The 21,320-nt window shown below is 38.8% G+C and overlaps 2 long non-coding RNA genes across 2 annotated transcripts; one reads left to right on the top strand and one right to left on the bottom strand.

Annotated features, from left to right (window-relative positions):
* Window positions 1–4,441: 4,441 nt before the first annotated feature.
* Window positions 4,442–6,012, bottom strand: LOC137124655 (uncharacterized). Its single transcript, XR_010913993.1, has 3 exons — window positions 5,906–6,012; window positions 5,444–5,755; window positions 4,442–5,010 (listed from the first exon to the last, which is right to left on the bottom strand). It is a non-coding gene; the product is annotated as an uncharacterized lncRNA (long non-coding RNA).
* A 1,120-nt stretch (window positions 6,013–7,132) lies between these two features.
* On the top strand, window positions 7,133–20,308 carry LOC137124656 (uncharacterized). Its single transcript, XR_010913994.1, has 2 exons — window positions 7,133–20,010; window positions 20,261–20,308. It is a non-coding gene; the product is annotated as an uncharacterized lncRNA (long non-coding RNA).
* Window positions 20,309–21,320: the final 1,012 nt, after the last annotated feature.

Genomic DNA, 21,320 nt, shown 5'->3' on the forward strand with positions numbered 1-21,320 from the left:
TTCACTGTGAAGTAAATGATTAAATGAAGAATCTCTCAGTTACTACTATTGTCATTTAATATGTGCTATATGACAACCACAGACTTCTAAGAGCTGATCGAACAGGGAGACTTTTATCAGTCAGTGTGAAGGACTCCTCATTTTCATCCCGCACCCTCCTCATCTTCAGTTTGTGTGGACTCAAATTTTAACGTAGAGTGTGTAGAATTCTGCAAAACGTGGTTTAAATAACATAGTTAGGGGGCCTGCTGGATCAGTGGTAGAGCATTGGTTTGGGATGCAGAAGGCCACGTGTTCAAATCCCACATCACCAGGTGCCCTGATTATTTAGGTCGTGTGGATTATCACTGTGAAAACAAGAAATGCTCTCTGACAATCAGAAACCTGAGACTCAGTGACTCAGCTGAGTACAAATTCAGGTTTATAACAAAAATAGAACATGGAACATATATTGGTTTACCTGGAGTCACTTTGTCTGTCACAGGTTACATTTTCTTCATGATATATATTTATTTAGTTTAGTGTTTAACATTTTCTAACTGCTTTACATGTTAAAAGTTCAGTTTAAAATGAACACTTTTCTTCCTTATACAGATCTCCAGGTCCAGGTGAGAGGACCTGTCGTCAGTTTTCTAACTCAGTAGAGCTGAAAGTGTCAGAGCAGTTGTCTTCTACCTGATCATCCTACTTACATCTGGAACAAGAATGAACAGATTCAGACAGAAACACAGAGTTTTTAGAGAAACTACTTCCTACAAACAGTGATTCCTGTGCTGTAACAGGACATGAGACTTGTTTTTGTCCTAATTCTCTAGCATCCCTTCAAATGGCTGTTTTTAGGGTTATGGTAGGGTCACAAATAAAGTTAGGGGGTTTGACATTTACCGAAGTTGTGATAAGTGTAAAGAGCAGAGACTCACATTAAGTCAAGGTTCCTATTGATGATGAAGGAACATGTTTACTAACAGAATGTGCTATAAACAATTAGAACAAATATTTAAATATTTAGCTCTACTGCTATAAACTTCTGCTTTACTACTATAAATGTGTACTGTAATTGGAAAAAGCAGAAAACATTAAACACAAGTTGTAGTCATCAGAGTATATCACAGATATTTGCAGAACCTTGGACAGCTGCAAGATCAGAACTCTGGACAGAGACAGTCCAACATAATGAAGAAAGCTTTAAATCTGGGTGGTTTTACTTTCTGTAATTCTTCTTGTATAAATGACTCACTGTAGGATATAAACTGTTTAGAAAAAAAAATAACTGTCATTATACTCTTAAATACTGCATGTTTCTCCTCCAGATGCTCCAAAGTGTCACTGAGTCCATCCATGGAAATTGATGAGGGCAGTTCATTGACTGTGACTTGTAGAAGCAGCTAAATACACCTGGTACAAGAAGAATAGAAATCCAGACCTTCAGCTCATCAGTAAACCACAGCTTGTCGTCAGCTCCAGCCGGTCCTCTGATGCTGGACAGTATTACTGTGCAGTTGGGGAGGAGGACGACTGAAGAAACCTCTCGATGTTTAATGTGAGTAAAAAACAGGTTATGAGATAAGGAGACAAAATCTGTGACTCTCACAACTTTAACATATAAACTTTACTTTATTCATCACAAGGAGTCTTTGTCTGTGTGTAAGAACAGCTGTGTCTGAAGTTGCATGTTGGTTTGGATTATGGGAAATTATGTGATTAAAGTTTGACCTCAGGGATTAGATGTTATGATGTTACAGTGTTGCAGCTCTAATCTGTCGTTCTTCTAATCTGTCATCTCACCATGTTGTCCCTCTGTTTGACTTCAGATCTTGATGCTTCCCATTCCCTTGGTCAGTCCCTGCTCACCTGTTCTGATCCTCATCACCGCGTCCACACTTAACGTCTGAACTGTGACGGTAACTGAGCCTTGTGCAGGAAGCACCAACTAGCTGACGTCACTTCCGTAGTTTCGAAATGGCGGTCTGTTCAAACTGTGTACACGTTTTCACGCAGTTGCAAGAAACCATCAAACTTTTGGAAAACGAACTAAGCAAAAAAAATGAACTTATCTTGGGGTTTTCCAACGTTGCCACCACACAAGCGAAGCACCTCGCAGCTCTTAATACCTCGAGTTACATGGAACAAACAGTTTCTATCCACCCAGCTGTTTGTTCAGTGACCCAGGATACCGATGACACGCTGCCGTGGTCTGGCCCTGTTGCTTCCGCTGGAAACGTGATGCCAACCCGCGGCCTTCTGGCCCTGTCGGACGACCAACGGCCTGTCCCGACACGGGCCTGCTCCTCGCCGCTGACACAGGAGGCCTGGATCCCGGCTAAAAGGAGACATCGGACGACACCTGCTGCAGCTAATCTTGTCAACCAGTCCATTGGACCACCTTCCCCGGTCCAGGTGGAGAACCGTTTCACTGTTCTTGAAGAGCTGGAAAGTCCGACTTCCCCGGCGGCGGTTCCCTGTGACTCCCTGTCCCATGAGATACCACACGGCTCCACCTCCCGCGGGCAGCGCGGTCGGGGCCTGCTGCCGGGGCCTCGCCAGACCAGACGTGCCACCGCCACCAACACGATGCCTCCAGAGAGGAATCCACATGCTCCTCCTCGGCGCACCTCTCCACCGCACCGTCCTCCCGGTCCGACCATGCTAATTATTGGCGACTCCATCGTTAGAGACGTCCGCTTAAAATCAGCTAAAACGTTTTGCTTTCCTGGAGCCACAGTCACTGACATAGCGGAGAAAATTCCAAACCTGATTGAAAGACATCCTACAGCAACAAAAGTAGTGATACACGTTGGCACAAATGACACCAAACGCCAACAGTCTGAGTTGCTGAAACGTGACTTCGTGTCATTTTTCAACTCACTGGAGAGTTTCCACGACAGACGGTTCTTCATTTCCGGCCCAATTCCCACGCTGGGTCGCGGTGTTGGCTGGTTCTCCAGACTCCTCAGCCTGCACACATGGCTTCAACCACAAGTCTCCGCACACGGACTCTTCGTGGACAATTTCAATCTTTTCTGCGATCGTCCTCAGTACTTCAAGCAAGATGGACTGCACCCGAACTTTCTGGGATCACGGATGTTGACTGAGAACATTGTCCACAGCGTCTCAGTCTCCGGAGACTGACTGACCATTGAAAACAATGTGCTCACCTCTCCTGCATCCTCCGCTCCAACACCCGACAACATCCACAGGTATAAACAGCCCGAGATATTTTTAGAATCTGACGTTACCAACAGACAAAATGCAGCTGTTATGGATTCTAATTTTTCACCAAGGGAATATTATTATTTTGCTGAATGCTATGATCTTAACCACACTGCTCTTTGCCCCATAGAGACTATGTCTGCTCCACGACCACCTAAACTTTTTAAACCAAAAATGAACACAAGGGGAGTTAATCATAAAAACCTAATACAAGTTAAGACTACTGCTCATACACTCAAAAAAATAAAATGTTCAATGAACATGATTTTATCATAGTACCTTTAATGCATCTAATCAAACCAAGTAAACACAGCCCGTCTTGAACATGTTAATTGAACACTACATATAGCTGTTGAGAAGAAATAATTTTATCATGTTCATCCAATCTATTATCATTTTGTTGTATTTAAATGTTTGTTTTTCGTTAGGCTAGTAAATGTATTTCTAATTCGCTCTACATCAGTAACCTTGTCCATTCCCCTAAAATCCCTTTTGTTCAATGAACTAACAAGCCTGTTTCCTTGTCTCAGTTAGATTTAATTTGGTCAAATTACACAAAAATACAAAGATAAAAACAAAAACAGTTTTACAATAATTGATTAACATACATGAACAATGGCTTGTTTCCCTGAGGACCATGTCATACATTTGTTGTACTGTGTATTGTCATAGGCCACAAATTAGGATCACAGTAACACTGTCTATTATGAGAAAGATGTACATCCAATTTCAATGTTTAACACATAGCTGGGGTAAATAACAGTTAAGCAAATTACACACATTAGTGGATTCAGTGTTTACAGGGTACCAACATGCAAGACAACTTGCCAAAGCCACTACATTTTATTAATCTGAGATGTGAGTGCTTGCAGGTTCATGCCAAATATCAGTGGCACAGCTACTATTTTAGTAAAGTTAATTGCAAATGAGTATTTGTATTCTAATTTCATAACTGTAGTTGCTTTAAGAAACCAATTATGCATCTTGCAAAATGCTGAATTTGGTCATTTAGATATTAAAACAAAAACATTTTTTTAAACAAGCCATTTACGAACAATACAGAAACAAACATAAAATTTGTGTTCCAAGGCTTCAGACTTCAAGAAACCTTTTCAGTAACATCTGAGCTAACAACATGCCCATCATAAAAGTATTTTAACATTTCAAATATTTTACACAAAATAACCAAGAGACACATGAGCAATAAAAAAAACTCTTAGGTACCAAATAATCAGTATAAAGATACAACAAAAATGCATTAAAAATAAAAAAGTATAGCCACTTTAGGTAACTTTAAAACTAAAATATATTAGTGTTTGAGCACCACTAACCTTAAAGTATTTAAAATAATCGTCCCTGTGGTGTTGTATTCTGTCAATTTCATTGTGGCAATACAATAACTAGAACTTCAAGTCCACTCTTGAAGGTCAAAGATGCGTAACTCAAAAAGTGCATTTGTTTGACTTGAGTCTTGTTCAAGGTGATTTACTCAAGAAGCTTGTTTTTAAAAAACTGAACCTTGGATGACAACCTTTGTCCATCAAGATTGAGAAAGATCTTCTGTAGGACTTCAAAAGTGCATTTGAGCTCTGCTGGGTAGCTTAGGTCCAAACAGTAAATGAGTCCAAATAACAGAGCACAAGCCAGTGCAATGTTCCCCAAGCCAGTGAGTACTTCTACACCTTCAATGAGGACACCAATGTCATGTGGGTCATTGTCAGGCAGCGCACCATCCTTCAGTATGACATACACTCCCATCACTGTTTGCTCCATGTTACTATCTACCTCAAGGTCTGTGTCCTGTGGGATTAAATACAAGAGGGGTCATTAAAAAATGAAATTCCATCCAAGCACATAAGATAAAGTGTAGCAAGACAGACTCAAAGATTTAATGAAACATGTGTTCCAAATAATTAAAATTGAGGCTTAAATAAAACTTCACTCACACAAACCTCCAGCTATGGCCTAAATAGTAAATGCATATAGAAATATCATTTTGACAGTGATATTGCTTACAAATGAAAATATAACCTTGGAAAGATGGTATTTAAAACAGAGCTGTATAGGTTTGTATAAGTTTACCTTATGAAGTTGGTAGCGAGTACACATGCACCAGTTAGTAATCTCTCCCATGATAAAACCTAGCTTCCTACTATCTCTGGAGGGCTTTGAAGAACTAATACACTCAAATAGTAGAAGTACAGGGTATGTGAGTATTTACAGCGTAACTCACCAGATATTCCTTTACTAGTTTTTCATGGTCTTCATTCAGGTAGGCGCATAAAGACCTAAAGATGCAAGCTCTTCTAGTATGTACATTGTCATCCTGTGGGATCAGAAAATAAAATAAGAAAATGTATAAGAGAGAATGAAAAGGCAACAGTACTTGGGAAAAAATAAAAGCATAACACAAACCTTAGAAATGGCAAGCATGACCTGTCTGATTCTTCTTCCAGCTATACCGCCTTTGAATGTATTGGTCAAGCCCGGAAAAAAATGTCGAGAGTAGGGGGACAGTGGAAATCCTCATGAACTCCTTATCAATCTTTAAAAAATAACAATACACGTTAACTGTGTATACGAAAGAATTAGCATAGAAGACGCATTTCTTGCTTGTTTTAGAACTTGATTTTCTGTTCTTCTAAATGTTTGTGGGTGAACACATTATGAGACACATGTAATACAGGATATGTACCTCCTTTGCAGTAAAGAGAGCTGGCCATCTGCTCTTAAAGTCTGCAATCATGGGTTGTCCTTTAAGAACTTCTTGTCTTCTGTATGAGAAAGTCTTCTCCATTTTCTAAAAAAAATTATAATAATTACAAAATATAAAAATAAATGATTTCTAAAAAAAAAAAAAAAAAAAAAAAAAAAAAAACAATTATAAAAAGTATTGAAAATATTTTTCCTGAATGAGCAGCCAGCAAATACACAATTTACCATCTCATTGTTTTTCAAATGTTTTCCAATCTGAGGGAAAAAGTCTCTCTCCGTGGAAATGTCTGTGCGTTCACATAACATGTAAAAGTAAATTATCTTTAGAGCTATAAACATGTGTTTTAAGTGCAACCCATGTCTTAAATGTACATGGACAATTAAAATATATACTAAGATAATGACGGCTGCTTCCACTATATAGGCAGAGTCTGTAGTTTTTCAGTAATTTATACCTTCAATTTTGCTTTGTAGCACAATGCCTGCACTGCCACATACACGTCACTGAAAGAAAGGGAAAAGGAAAAAGAATGTATTCAAGAATTTTTGATATAAAACTTTCATGCTATATTGTATCATGAAATTTGACTTACCATGTATGAAGTGCTCACAAAGAGCATTGGGGAAGGATTTAGATTACGATGCAAATCTGATAAAGAAGATGAAAGTTTTTTGTAATCTTTAGTAGTAAAAAAAAAAAAACACAGAGCTTCTAACCACCATAAGTCATTCCATATTGCACTTACCATTACATTAAACTCAATTATTGAGACAGAGTGCATGCAACTAAAGTCGTGACTGCATCTCACCTGTCCAATTCTTTCACTTTTCAAATTGTGATTGTTTTAAAGTGTTATATGGCATCTTGCCACAAATTTTAAGTAAGATGGTTTAGCGTATAACTGTCCAATATACATGCACGGACGTACACAACCGAACTAAGAGCCTCCATGCTCACCCATGCTGTCCGGCCACTTCTACAAAATATGTAAAGAGTACCGCGCCAATTTGAAAAGTTCTTACCGCTTGTTTAGTTTTTCGGCACATTTAAAGTTATTAGTATGCTCAGCAGAAAGAAATTTAGGATACCGACAGTTTAGGAACACAAAAATAACTAGTATGGCAGAGATTAAAGTTACGTTCGGAATGTGGCAATAGACTGTAACATGTGCGTAAGGCTAAAGGTAGCATTAAACAAGTCAATATTGCTAATAATTACTACAAATGTGTCCAATAACTACTTTTAACTAATCAACAATCCCACAGTACTAAATGCAAATAGTTATTTATTGTGTACTTACCAACAAGTTCAAGGATGCCTGAAGATTCAAATCACCCTCTTTGACACTCCGACTTCCAGGTGCTGCGCTTACGTATTTCCGGAGGTTGTAGACATGCGCACTAGCGACTTGTTGTTTTAAAACGCTTCATGCTCATTAGATCAACAAGAGTTGATCTCATTCATGTGAAATTTCTTTCATTTATTTGCAACAAACATGATTCCATCATTACAGCTCAACAAACATATTATACTCTTATTTGTCAAACATGATTACAGTTTGCAAATCAAACACTTCACTTTTTGACTTTTTTGAGTGTACTGAACCAAAACCCAAAACTTTCAAATGTGGATTATTAAATATCAGATCTCTCTCTTCTAAATCTCTGTTAGTAAATGACTTAATAAATGATCATCAAATTGATTTATTTTGTCTCACTGAAACCTGGTTGCAGCAGGAAGAATATGTCAGTTTAAATGAGTCAACCCCCCCAAGTCATATTAATGATCATGTTCCTAGAAGCACAGGCTGAGGTGGAGGAGTAGCAGCAATCTTCCACTGTAGTTTACCAATAAACCATAGACCTAAACATAGTTATAACTCATTTGAGAGTCTTACTCTTAGCCTTTCACACCCAAACTGGAAAACTCAAAAACCACTATTATTTGTTATCATGTACCGTCCTCCAGACCCTTATTCAGAGTTTTTGATTGAATTTTCTGATTTTCTATCTGATTTAGTGCTTTGTACAGATAAAGTCATTATAGTGGGTGACTTTAACATTCATGTAGATGCTGACAGTAACTGTGTTTAATTCATTATTAGATTCAATTGGTTTTTCCCAAAATGTAAATAAACCCACTCATTGTTTTAGTCACACGTTAGACCTTGTACTTACATATGGCATTGAAACTGATAATTTAATAGTATTTCCTCATAATTCTCTTTTGTCTGACCATTTTCTAATAACATTTGAATTTACAATAACGGACTATACAGCAGTTAGGAAAAAATTCCACTACAGCAGATGTTTATCTGAAAATGCTGTGAATACATTTAAAGAAATTATTTCTTCATCTTTTTCACCACCATGTGTCGATACTATGGTGAGTAGCCATCTTACTCCTGTGCAAATTGATTATGTAGTTGACGATTCTGGATACTAGATACAGTTTCCCCCCCCCGAAATAGAAGGCAGTGAATCAGAGGAGCCGACCTCCATGGTACAATTCACAAATGCACAGCTTAAAACAGGCAACACGAAAGTTAGAGAGGAAGTGGCGTTCCACTAATTTAGAAGAATCCCGGTTAGCCTGGAAAAACAGTTTAAAAACATACAAAAAAGCTCTCCGTGATGCCAGAACAGCATATTATTCCGCATTAATAGAGGAAAACAAGAACAACCCCCGGTTTCTGTTCAGCACTGTGGCCAGGCTGACTAAGAGCCATAGTTCTGTTGAGCCTAGTTTTCCCTTAACTCTGAGCAGCAATGACTTTATGACTTTCTTTACTAGTAAAATTCTAGCCATTAGGGAAAAGATTCACCAGATCCTCCCTACAAATATTACGGCTAGATCTTCATGTACAACAGCTCTAGAATCCTCAATAAGGCCCCAATCCATCTTAGACTGCTTTACACTCATAGATCTCACTGAGCTAAGTTCAACTATCACCTCCTCAAAACTAACAACATGTCTTTTAGACCCTGTTCCAACCAAATTGCTTAAAGATGTTCTACCTTTAATAGACATGTTCATATTAGACTTGATTAACCTATTTTTAGAAACTGGCTATGTACCAAAGGCCTATAAAGTTGCTGTAATCAAACCATTACTTGAAAAACTTTGTCTTGATCCAGGTGATTTAGCCAACTATAGACCAATATCAAATCTCCCGTTTATTTCTAAAATCCTTGAAAAAGTAGTTGCAAAACAATTATGTGATCACCTTTACAGGAATAATTTGTATGAAGACTTTCAGTCAGGATTTAGAGTTCATCACAGTACAGAAACAGCACTGGTAAAAGTCTCCAATGATCTTCTCCTGGCTTCAGATAATGGACTTGTGTCCGTACTCGTCTTACTAGACCTTAGTGCCGCATTTGACACCATTGACCACAACATTTTATTACAGAGACTAGAACATGGATTTGGGATTAAAGGAACCACATTACATTGGTTTAAATCTTATCTGTCAGACAGATTCCAACTTGTTCATGTTAATGATGACTCTTCTTTATGCACCAAAGTTAGTTATGGAGTTCCACAGGGCTCTGTGTTAGGACCAATACTTTTTAATCTGTACATGTCACCTTTAGGCAAAATTATTAGGAAACATTCCATAAACTTCCACTGCTATGCAGATGATACCCAGCTCTATTTATCTGTGAAACCAGAAGATACTAATCAATTAGTCAAACTTGAAGCATGTCTAAAAGACATAAAGACCTGGATGTCCTACAATTTCCTACTTCTAAATTCAGACAAAACTGAAATCATCCTCTTTGGGCCTAAAAACATGAGAAATATGCTGTCTAACAATATAGTTACTCTAGATGACATAACTTTGGCCTCCAATACTACGGTGAGGAACCTTGGAGTTATCTTTGACCAAGATTTGGCGTTTACGTCACATATAAGACAAATCTCTAGAACAGCCTTCTTCCATCTACGGAACATTGCTAAAATTAGAAGCATCCTGTCTCAAAGTGATGCCAAAAAACTGGTCCATGCATTTGTTACTGCTAGGTTGGACTATTGTAATTCCCTACTTCTGGGGTGTCCTAATAACTCTCTAAAAAGGCTTCAATTAATCCAAAATGCTGCAGCAAGAGTGCTGACTGGATTAGGAAAGAGAGATCAAATTTCCCCTTCACTAGCTTCTCTTCATTGGCTTCCCATGAAATTTAGAATAGAGTTCAAAACCCTCCTCCTTACATACAAAGCTCTTAATGGTCAAGCTCCATCATATTTAAAAGATCTCATAGTCCTGTATCGCCCGATTAGACCACTTCGATCCCAAAATACTGGCCTACTTGTGGTTCCCAGAGTTTGCAAAAGTAGAATGGGAGGCAGAGCCTTTAGCTATCAAGCTCCTCTCCTGTGGAACCAGCTTCCAATCCAAATTCGGGGAGCAGACACCCTCTCTACTTTTAAGACTAGGCTTAAAACTTTCCTTTTTGATAAAGCTTATAGTTAAAACTCCTCACTCAACCATAACTGGCTTTTCTCGATACATTTATTTGTCACCACTGTATGCCATTAATTCTGTGTCCTACAACCTGTACAATGCTTTGTTGTTGCTTTTTTGTTGTTGTTGCTTTTCTTGTTTTTGCTTTTTGTTGTTGCTTTTCGTTGCTCTTATCTTTTCTTTCTCCACTTTCCACTCACCCCAACCGGTCGAGGCAGATGGCCGTCCACCCTGAGCCTGGTTCTGCTGGAGGTTTCTCCCATTAAAGGGAGTTTTTCCTCTCCCCTGTTGCCTAGGGCTTGCTCAAGGGGGATTTGTTGGGTTACTTCTACGTACTTGTGTAGTCTGGACTTTATTCTGTAAAGTGCCTTGAGATGACTTTGTTGTAAATTGGCGCTATATAAATAAAGTTGAATTGAATTGAAATTGTTGCAGCTATTTAAATAACTGGCTACAGACTGCGCTTAAAAAGAATAATTATATTAGACTGGACATATAATACTGGCAAAATTACAACTCAGTCCCCTTTTAAAATATTAGCAATACAACTACTCAACCACAAAAACAAAATTAAATGATACTTAATAATCCCCCAAATATAATAAATTAATAAAATCAGCTTCCACACGAAATATAACTCACATGTGCAAATGTTCACTGCTACCTAGCTTAGCTTAGCTGTTAGTAAGGCAGAGAAATGGCCACGAGCACAAACTCTAAACGTTACACTAAGGAGCAGACAAGTGGAAAAAAGACTTAATCTGTTCAAAGTATATAATAATAGCACAACCCTCATAACCAAGCTTATCAAAAATGCCTTAACATCCACGAATCACTCTTCACTAGTCTTACACTGCGTTCCGTGTCATGTCCCCGCCCCTTTTATCTCACTTCCGCACCTGCTGCCAATCACAACAGGTATTTCTGATGGACAAGAGAATGAGAGATACAATGAACAGATCTTAAACCAATGGCGAAATTGGTTGTTTTACTCAATTCTTTTTACGACCAAAATCAGGGTTTTGCCTATTTTTAAAAACGGATTATGGACTATACAGACTTAGTAACTATCTACATTCAAAGGTGGTTGAACTTGAATCATTTGCTTTCAATTTTTTGCACAAAGGTCTCAAATCAACTGTTGTTAGAGTTTAAGTTGTTTAAATCCTTCATACTCTGCACCAGGTCAACATAACCATTAATTTTCGTTTTTATTAATACATTTTAATAATATAACAATATATCAATACCGTTATCTCTTGTTTCTAATCCTAACATAAGTGGTTTTCCTGCCTGAAGTAGCCACATAGAAATTGGTGCAAGCTCAAAAGTACAACTGGAAGAGAAAACGTGTTGTACAAATGCAGCAAAATGTAATGATCAAGTTAATCAACATTGTGAGATGTAATTTCCAGCTTTTCTAGCTCACAATTATTTGTTAAAACCTCACCATCTGCACTGCCTGTCCCATTATGCAGCCCACATACTTTAGGATTTGACACTTCTGGTAGAAAGTGAAATTATAAAACACATTCAATTTAAACACAGGGTAGAATTTCATGGTGGGTTGATCAGGTTTTGTTGATGGTGCTGTACAGTGCAGCTGGATTCTCTTCAGTGTCCTGACTTTGAAATCTGAGGGGGGAAAGTAATGAAAAGTAATAGTGAAAATGTAGCATGAAATTATATTACAGCTTTTTTCAGTTGCTAACAAGCCTTGATCAGTAGTGAAGACACTTTGTTAAAACTCCCTATGAGGGATGAGGGGTGTCCTGTGTAACTGCTGTTAGAAGCAGGTATAATGTTTAAGTTTATATAATTGTTTTAGGTACGATTACATATAATTTGTACGGAAAAGGAGAAATTTATATGATTAAGAATATTTGTTTTCGTTCTTAAGTCATTTGTATAGTGTTTCCCAAGCGGAACCAATGTTCGCCAGTCCAGGTAAAGACAGGTTATTATTGAGTGCGACATCATTATGTTACACGTGTGATGCCGAGTTGTCGTGTTCAGCCGAAGATAATGTTTTAAGTTACGTTGCTGTAAAATGTTTCCAAGGTCTAAGACAGAGCAAGACTTGTTAAGCTGAAGTTATATTCTCCCCGTATGTTAATGCGGCCAATGAGGTACGTGAATCTTGTCATTGTTTATATTGTACCGACTGTTACCAACTTGGTTTAATTAGCGATACGACATGTAAAGGAACGTAACAACTGTTATTTACCTATATTTATTTAAGAATAATCCTTATAAAGTGATATTGTACAGTTTGAAATAAGTTTATTAAGCTATTTGTGTTGTATTTTATTTTCTGTTTATGTCAAAGAAAGATTGTAATTTATATGTGTGTTTTATTTATATTTGAACTTTATTTAGTTCTCACGGCATAATGAACATCTTTGGAAATAAATGCCAGTGAAAAGAGATCGCCTTGTGTCCGTGATTAACTGGATGGGAGCAACAGTGAGAACTCAGTCTGCTCGACATGAGGTGAAGAGACGATAAACGCCTGCTGCAGAAGAAGCTGCAAGCAAGATTCAACGCACACTAGCATCAAGCAGATAAGACAGTACATACACCAATAACCTAAAAAGGGTGGAACAGAAGAGAGTCAAGCCAATAAGAAGAAACATTTAAAACAAGTTAAGTGTTATTAAATGGTTAAAGGACTCAATAAGTACTGTAAAGAAAGTGTTATGTACATGTTCTAAGTTTAAAATGCTGATGAGCACATTTAATCTCAATCATCAAGAAAGTTGCAACGTGAAAGAGTAAATAGCATATATTATAGACTGTTTACTGTTCTTAAGTGTTTAAATGAGTGGTTCAGTTTGTAAGTTGAAACTAATTCATATGTATCATAGTATGTTGTTTGGTACTGAGTAGATTATATTAAGGTATTGTTGGTTGAACAGAATAGTTTAGTTCCCTTCAGTTATTTCTACAATGTACATTGTTAAGATAAACAATAATTAAACTAGGAAATATTAAGATAAACTCAGACAATAATACAATGGCCGAACATGAAGAAGAAGCTAACAAAAAGGGCTCAGATAAAGAAAGCTATGCCCAAAGGACACAACAGCAGTCTAAAGATTCCAATAAGGAGCATATAAGCCCAAATCCATCAGACAATGATGATGTTATAAGGGAAACTGATGCTGTTGTTATACAGGAATTACGAAGAAGCCAAAGAACCAGAACCTTTACTGCACGGGGGCAAGAACTGCATGTCAGCAAAATTAGGAGGCTTCAACATCGCTTTGCCATTACTTATGACAGATGGAAAGCTCTAGCCAAACAAGCTAAAGGGGAGCTTGGTGGATCTTCTTCCACCGACGTTGTACTAGACCTCAGGACTAAGATTCACTGTGCTCTGACAGAAGTCAAACAAGCTTATGATGACTTGCGACAACAAAGTGTCCCTGATGGAGAGACACGGCGCAGAGCAGACACCTGTGATGCAGTTTCAAAGCGACTCTTAGACTATGCATGGAACTGTCTTGAAATGAGAGAGGGTTCTCATAAGGAACAAATTCACTGGACTGATACTGGCTCTGTATTTTCATCTGTTGTTTCCCAGAGGTCCAGGGCAACTTCTAAAGGTTCGAGGTCCATAAATAAGTTAAGTATAAGTTCCACACATTCAAGCCTGTCTTCAGCAAATAAACAAGAGGCAGCAGCAGAGTTAGCTGCCACTCAAGCCACTCTAAAAATCTTAGAAGAAATAGAGTGTGAGAAACAAGCACTTGAAATTCTTGAAACAGAAGATGCTGCAAGAAAAAGGACCTTAGAAGAGAAGCGCAGGCAGATAGAACGCTTAGAGACTGTTAAGAGGATGAATGCGGCAAGGGCACGTTTGCAAGTTTATGAGAAGGAAGCGAGCTCGGATGAAGAGATAACAAGTTTGCTCCATGATTATAACTTTGCAGAGATCAAATCCGCTCTAAGCCCAAGTGAACCTCCAGCACACAACTCTGCAATGCCAAAACACATCACTCATACTCAACCTGTTACAATCCCTCAACCTGCCATAAAGAGAGAGTCTACTGCCGATGTTCCTAAAGAAGAAACCACAGCAGCATTAGCCGAAGCAATAGTGGAATCTATTAATGTAAGTCGCCTACCATTACCCGAACCTTCTGTTTTCAGTGGAGATCCATTAAGATACACAGACTGGAAGATGTCCTTTCTATTGTTGATAGACAAGAAAAACATTCCTGTAAATGAGAAAGTCTATTACCTTCGCAAGTATGTAGGGGGTCCTGCAAGGAAAGCTATTGAAAGTTATTTTCTGTTAGGTACAGACCAAGCTTATCATGCTGCATGGAATATCCTAGAAGAAAGGTATGGAAGCTCCTTTGTGATCGCAAAGGCCTTTAGGGATAAACTTGCTTTATGGCCAAAGATAGGACACAAGGATTGTTTTGAATTAAGAGAGTTCGTGGATTTTCTTCGTGGCTGTTGTACGGCAATGTCACAAATCAAAGGTCTTGAAATCCTTAATGACTGTGGTGAAAACCAAAGAATTCTAAACAAGCTTCCAGATTGGTTAGTGGCCAGATGGAATAGAAAGGCTGTAGAAATTGAAGAAATCAGCCAAACATTCCCAAGTTTCAAACAGTTCGTTGACTTTCTCACATTAGAAGCTAAAATAGCTTGTAATCCAGTGACGTCCCTTCACGCCCTGAAGTCCGGTGATGGTGAGAAGCCACGGATGGCAAAACCTCGAACTGTGGGTTCACGTGTACTGGTAAACAGCACAGAGGAAACTCTGGAAGCGAAAGGGTGTGTATTTTGTGAGAAGCCATCACATAGTATTCATACTTGTTGGAAATTCAAGGATAAGCCAATTACAGAACGAGTCAAGTTTGTAAAAATGAAAAGAATGTGTTTTGGATGTTTGAAACCGGGACACCATTCAAAGGTCTGTGAGAGAAGAAGCATCTGTGATACTTGTAAAAGGAAGCACCCAACATGTCTACATGAAGACAGAACCACAACGGATGGAAAGAAAGAACAGCAAATGGTGAAACTAACAGACAACAGGAAAAACGTGAAGGAAAAGGAAAGATCAGGAGAAGTAATGCAATCTCTACAGAAAGACGAAATGTCAAATGAAGCAATATCTAATAGATTGTTCCAAGATGAGAGCAATACTCACACATCCACAGTTGTTCCAGTGTGGCTGTCTACCACGAGTGACCCTGAGAATGAACTTCTTGTTTATGCCTTGCTGGACAACCAAAGTGACACCACATTCATCTTAAAAGAAAGGGCAGAAACACTCAACACACAAAGAGAGCCTGTACAATTAAAAATCTCCACTTTGTCATCTAGAAATACAGTGATTCCAAGTCAACGATTGAATGGATTACAAGTTAGAGGGTTTTATTCATCAAAGAAAATTCCTCTTCCAACAACTTATTCAAGAGAGTTTATTCCTGTTAATGTAAGTCACATTCCAACACAAAAGACAGCAAGAGCTTGGCCTCACTTGGAGCATCTTGCAGAAGAGATTGCACCCTTAATAGACTGTGATGTTGGCTTGCTTATAGGATATGACTGTTCACAAGCACTTCTACCCAGAGAAGTTGTGGCAGGTAAGGACAACGAACCATTTGCTCAAAGAACAGACCTTGGTTGGAGCATAATTGGTCATGTCAACCCTTGTATTGATTATGGCGATACAATTGGAGGCAGCCACACGATGGTTGTGAAACAAGTGATACCTCAGTTGCAATCACCTAATAATCTTACAAATGAAGTGAGATATATGTTTCGCACACAAGTCAAAGAAGTAGTCACTCCACCACAAGTGATAAGGGCACTTGAATCCGACTTCGTTGAAAGAGCTGAAGAGGAAATTCACCTTTCACAAGAAGATCTGCATTTCCTATCAATAATGAAGAAAGGGACAAAAATTAATGCAGATAGTCGCTGTGAAATGCCGTTGCCATTCAAAGGTAATAGGCCAAGTATGCCAGATAATCAGAAGTGTGCCCATCATCGTCTCAGATGTTTGCGGAAAAGATTTGAAAGGGACAAACAATATCATAAGGACTACTCAACCTTCATGAATGGAATAATAACTCGCAAAGAAGCAGAGAAGGTTCCAGAAGATGAAGTCAATAATACTCCTGCATGGTACATCCCTCACCATGGGGTATATCACCCACAGAAACCGGGAAAGATACGGGTTGTATTTGACTGCTCAGCGAAGTTTGAAGGAGTGTCATTGAATGACCATCTGCTGACTGGGCCAGAACTGACAAATACCTTAGTGGGTGTGCTTTGTCGGTTCCGTGTGGGTCCTGTAGCAATAATGTGTGATATTGAATGCATGTTCCACCAATTTCATGTAAGACCAGAGGATCAAGATTACTTGAGATTTCTTTGGTGGGATAATGGAGACTTTCAATCTCAACCATCAGTCTATCGTATGAGAGTGCACCTGTTTGGGGCAGCCTCTTCACCTGGATGTGCAAATTATGGGTTGAGGTACATCGCTGCTCAAGGACAGGGTAGTTTCAGTGAAGCATCCATCCGCTTCATTAAGAGGAACTTCTATGTCGACGATGGTCTAATAAGTGTTTCAACACATGAGGAAGCTATTCAGTTAGTGAACGAAGCAAGGAAGCTTTGTAACACTGGAAAGTTACGAATTCACAAGTTCATCTCTAACCACCTTGAGGTGCTTGCAGCAATTCCCAAGGAAGATTGTGCAGAAACAGTACGGAACCAAGATTTGATGTTGGGAGAGTCACAGATTGAAAGAGCTCTAGGGGTCAGCTGGTGTGTTGCCTCAGATCAGTTCCAATTCAGGGTAATCGTGAGTGAACGCCCACTCTCTAGGAGGGGAGTCTTATCGACCGTGGCCTCTATTTTTGACCCACTTGGCTTTGTAGCACCTTTCATTCTAGTTGGAAAGCAAATACTTCAACAAATGTGTCAAGACAAGATTGGATGGGATGAACCACTTTCTGAGGATCTTCAGCCACGATGGGAATCCTGGCTTTTTGATCTGCAGAACCTATCTGATGTCAAAATAAGTCGATGTTACATTCCAGAAAGTTTTAAGGAAGTTCAGAGGTATGAATTACATCATTTCTCAGACGCAAGCAGTACAGGGTATGGTGAATGCACTTATTTGAGAGCAATTAGCACTTCAGGACAAATCCACTGTTGTTTAGTTATGGGCAAGGCTAGGGTTTCACCCTTGAAGATTACCACAATACCCAGACTTGAGCTGTCTGCAGCAGTTGTGGCAGTCCGTACAAGTGATCTGCTTAGAAAGGAGCTGGAGATAGAGGCCCAAGAGTTCTTTTGGACAGACTCAAAGGTTGTCCTGGGATATGTCAACAATGATGCTAAACGATTTCATGTGTTTGTGGCAAATCGCATTCAGCGTATCAAACAGAGCACAGATCCAAGTCAATGGAGATATGTAACCTCTGAAGACAATCCGGCGGATCATGCATCAAGAGGTCTTACAGCGAAAGAACTCACTACATCCAACTGGTTTACGGGTCCAGCCTTTCTTCTGCTGGATGAACTTCCCAGCAGAGATGTCAAGGTGGGAGATATTTCAGTTGAAGACCCAGAAGCTCGTAAAACTTATGTACACAAGACCTTGACCATTGAAGATTCACTGAATAAAAGGTTTCTAAAGTTCTCCAACTGGACCAAACTAGTCAAGGCTATTGCTAGACTCATAAGACGTGTCAAACAGATTAAGGGCTTGACATCAAAAACCAATGAAGCCACAAGTTTACAAGAGAGAAAGGATGCAGAACTTTCCATCATAGGCATTGTCCAAGGTACATTTTTCTCTGAGGAATTAAGAAACTTGCAGAGTAAGGGTGAGATGAAATCAAAGGATAAGAGTAGCAAGCTTTACAGACTGAATCCTTTCTTGGATGATAACGGCATTCTCAGAGTGGGAGGTCGTCTTGAGTATGCTGATTTACACCCACACATCAAGCATCCAGTGATTTTACCAAAGACTAGTCACATATCAAGGTTGCTGATTGAGCATTATCATCAGCGAGTGCAACACCAAGGTCGTGGTATAACACTTAACGAACTAAGATCAAGTGGTATTTGGATCCTTGGTGGCAGTCATGCTGTGTCATCTTGCATTCACAAGTGTGTTAAGTGTAGAAGGTTTAGAAGACCTACAGAAACACAAAAAATGGCAGACTTGCCACTTGAACGGATGGAGACAACGCCTCCCTTTACTTATTGTGGTATGGACTGTTTTGGGCCATTTTATGTCAAGGAGGGAAGAAAGGAGTTGAAGCGATATGGTCTATTATTTACTTGTTTGTGTTCTCGTGCAGTACACATCGAGCTGCTTGAAGATATGACGGCTGATGTCTTTATTAATGCTCTTCGTGCTTTCATTGCACTACGAGGAAACGTTCGACAACTTCGATCTGATCAGGGTACTAACTTTGTTGGTGCAAGGCGTCAGTTCTTGGAAGCTGTGAAGGAGATGGACCAAGAATACCTAAAACAACTAGGCTGTGAATTTGTCATGAACACTCCAGCTGCAAGTCATATGGGTGGAGCTTGGGAAAGGCAAATTAGGACAATAAGAAATGTGCTAATGTCCATACTAGATCAGTCGTCCCGCAAACTGGATAGTTCATCATTGCGAACTTATCTATATGAGGTTATGGCGATCATAAACAGCAGACCTTTAACGGCACACTTACTCAACGATCCAGCAGGACCACAACCTCTTACACCTAATCTCCTTCTGACAATGAAATCTTCTATTGTTTTGCCACCACCCGGAGAATTTGTAAGAGAAGATCTTTACCTTCGCAAAAGATGGCGTAAGGTACAATACTTGGCCAATGAATTTTGGTCTAGATGGAAGAAAGAATATCTGTTAAACCAGCAACAGAGACAAAAATGGAACAAAATCCATAGAAATGCAAAGATCAATGACATAGTGATTGTGCAAGACGACAATGCATCTCGAAATGAATGGAAGTTGGCTAAGGTCACAGCAGTATATCCTAGTAAAGATGGATGTGTGAGAAAGCTACAGTTGCTGTTAAGTGACAAGGAACTAGATGAGCAAGGAAAACGACTTACCAAGCCAGTTTATTTGGAGAGGCCTATTCATAAGACTGTGATTTTGATGGAAGCTGAGTAATATAGCTTTATTGGGTTATGTTATTTTTAGTTGTGTTATGGAATTTTATATTTGCACATTAGTACAGAAATCACCAGTGATTGGTGGGAGTGTAACTGCTGTTAGAAGCAGGTATAATGTTTAAGTTTATATAATTGTTTTAGGTACGATTACATATAATTTGTACGGAAAAGGAGAAATTTATATGATTAAGAATATTTGTTTTCGTTCTTAAGTCATTTGTATAGTGTTTCCCAAGCGGAACCAATGTTCGCCAGTCCAGGTAAAGACAGGTTATTATTGAGTGCGACATCATTATGTTACACGTGTGATGCCGAGTTGTCGTGTTCAGCTGAAGATAATGTTTTAAGTTACGTTGCTGTAAAATGTTTCCAAGGTCTAAGACAGAGCAAGACTTGTTAAGCTGAAGTTATATTCTCCCCGTATGTTAATGCGGCCAATGAGGTACGTGAATCTTGTCATTGTTTATATTGTACCGACTGTTACCAACTTGATTTAATTAGCGATACGACATGTAAAGGAACGTAACAACTGTTATTTACCTATATTTATTTAAGAATAATCCTTATAAAGTGATATTGTACAGTTTGAAATAAGTTTATTAAGCTATTTGTGTTGTATTTTATTTTCTGTTTATGTCAAAGAAAGATTGTAATTTATATGTGTGTTTTATTTATATTTGAACTTTATTTAGTTCTCACGGCATAATGAACATCTTTGGAAATAAATGCCAGTGAAAAGAGATCGCCTTGTGTCCGTGATTAACTGGATGGGAGCAACATCCTGACTTACAGTAGCAATGAAGATCATAACCTTCCACCACTTTACTAAAAGAAGTAAATAAAAAATGAATCCTCAGTGCAGTTACAGCATGTTATCTCACTGTTACCCTTTGTTCCTGAGCTAATGAAGGTGAACATATGAAAACCTGGGCAGGCTTTCAGCTGGAATTGCAGTTTGGAACAATTATTATTTTTACTGTTTAAACAATGTTTAAATATGGTTACTGTAGAAATACACTGTTTGCCATCATTTGTTTTAGACAGATTCCTGGTTTGAACGTCCATGTGTATGTATGAATGGGAAAGAGTTTTGACAATGTGACTTTAGTTTTGATCAATGCAACTTCCCAACTGAACACACACAAAACAATAATTCCCAACAGAATCTAACAATGATATATAACTGTGAGGGACATGTACAAGCTATTAAGTGATGTTACTGTGTGAGAGGCTGCTCACCTTGGAGCTGTACTGTCCCTGATAAATCTGAGAGGAGAGTACTCAGTCACTTCCTGTTCCTGCCTGGAGGGCTGAGCTGCTCTGATGTTGGAGTAAACAGCATCTGCCTGTTTCTCAGAGAAGTGGACACTGGCGTACTGAAGGTTGTCCTGCTCCTCTGTCTGTCCCTGATCAGGTAGACACTGCAAACACCAAAGTACTTCAGCTCTGTTCTGCTGAACTGAACTAAAACCAACATGTTGAGGAGAGTTAAAAAAAAAACCTGTTCCCCTTTGTCTGGTCTCTCTTCGGGCTCCGATGATTCTTTGGAAACTCTCCTTTTCCTGATTAAAAGAAACAAATTGTGAAAATCTGACATGCAGTGATTAAATAAACAACAATTTAGTGAAACAGAGCTTCTCACCTAATCCATACGTAGACACAGAGCAGTATGAGAAGAGCCAGGAGAACAGCAGCGGTTACTCCAGCTGTTGATATCCCTGATCATAAGAAAACATGGAGCAGTGTTTTATT

This window comes from Channa argus, chromosome 3 (genome assembly GCF_033026475.1).
Source record: "Channa argus isolate prfri chromosome 3, Channa argus male v1.0, whole genome shotgun sequence".
NCBI classification, from domain to species: Eukaryota; Metazoa; Chordata; class Actinopteri; order Anabantiformes; family Channidae; genus Channa; species Channa argus.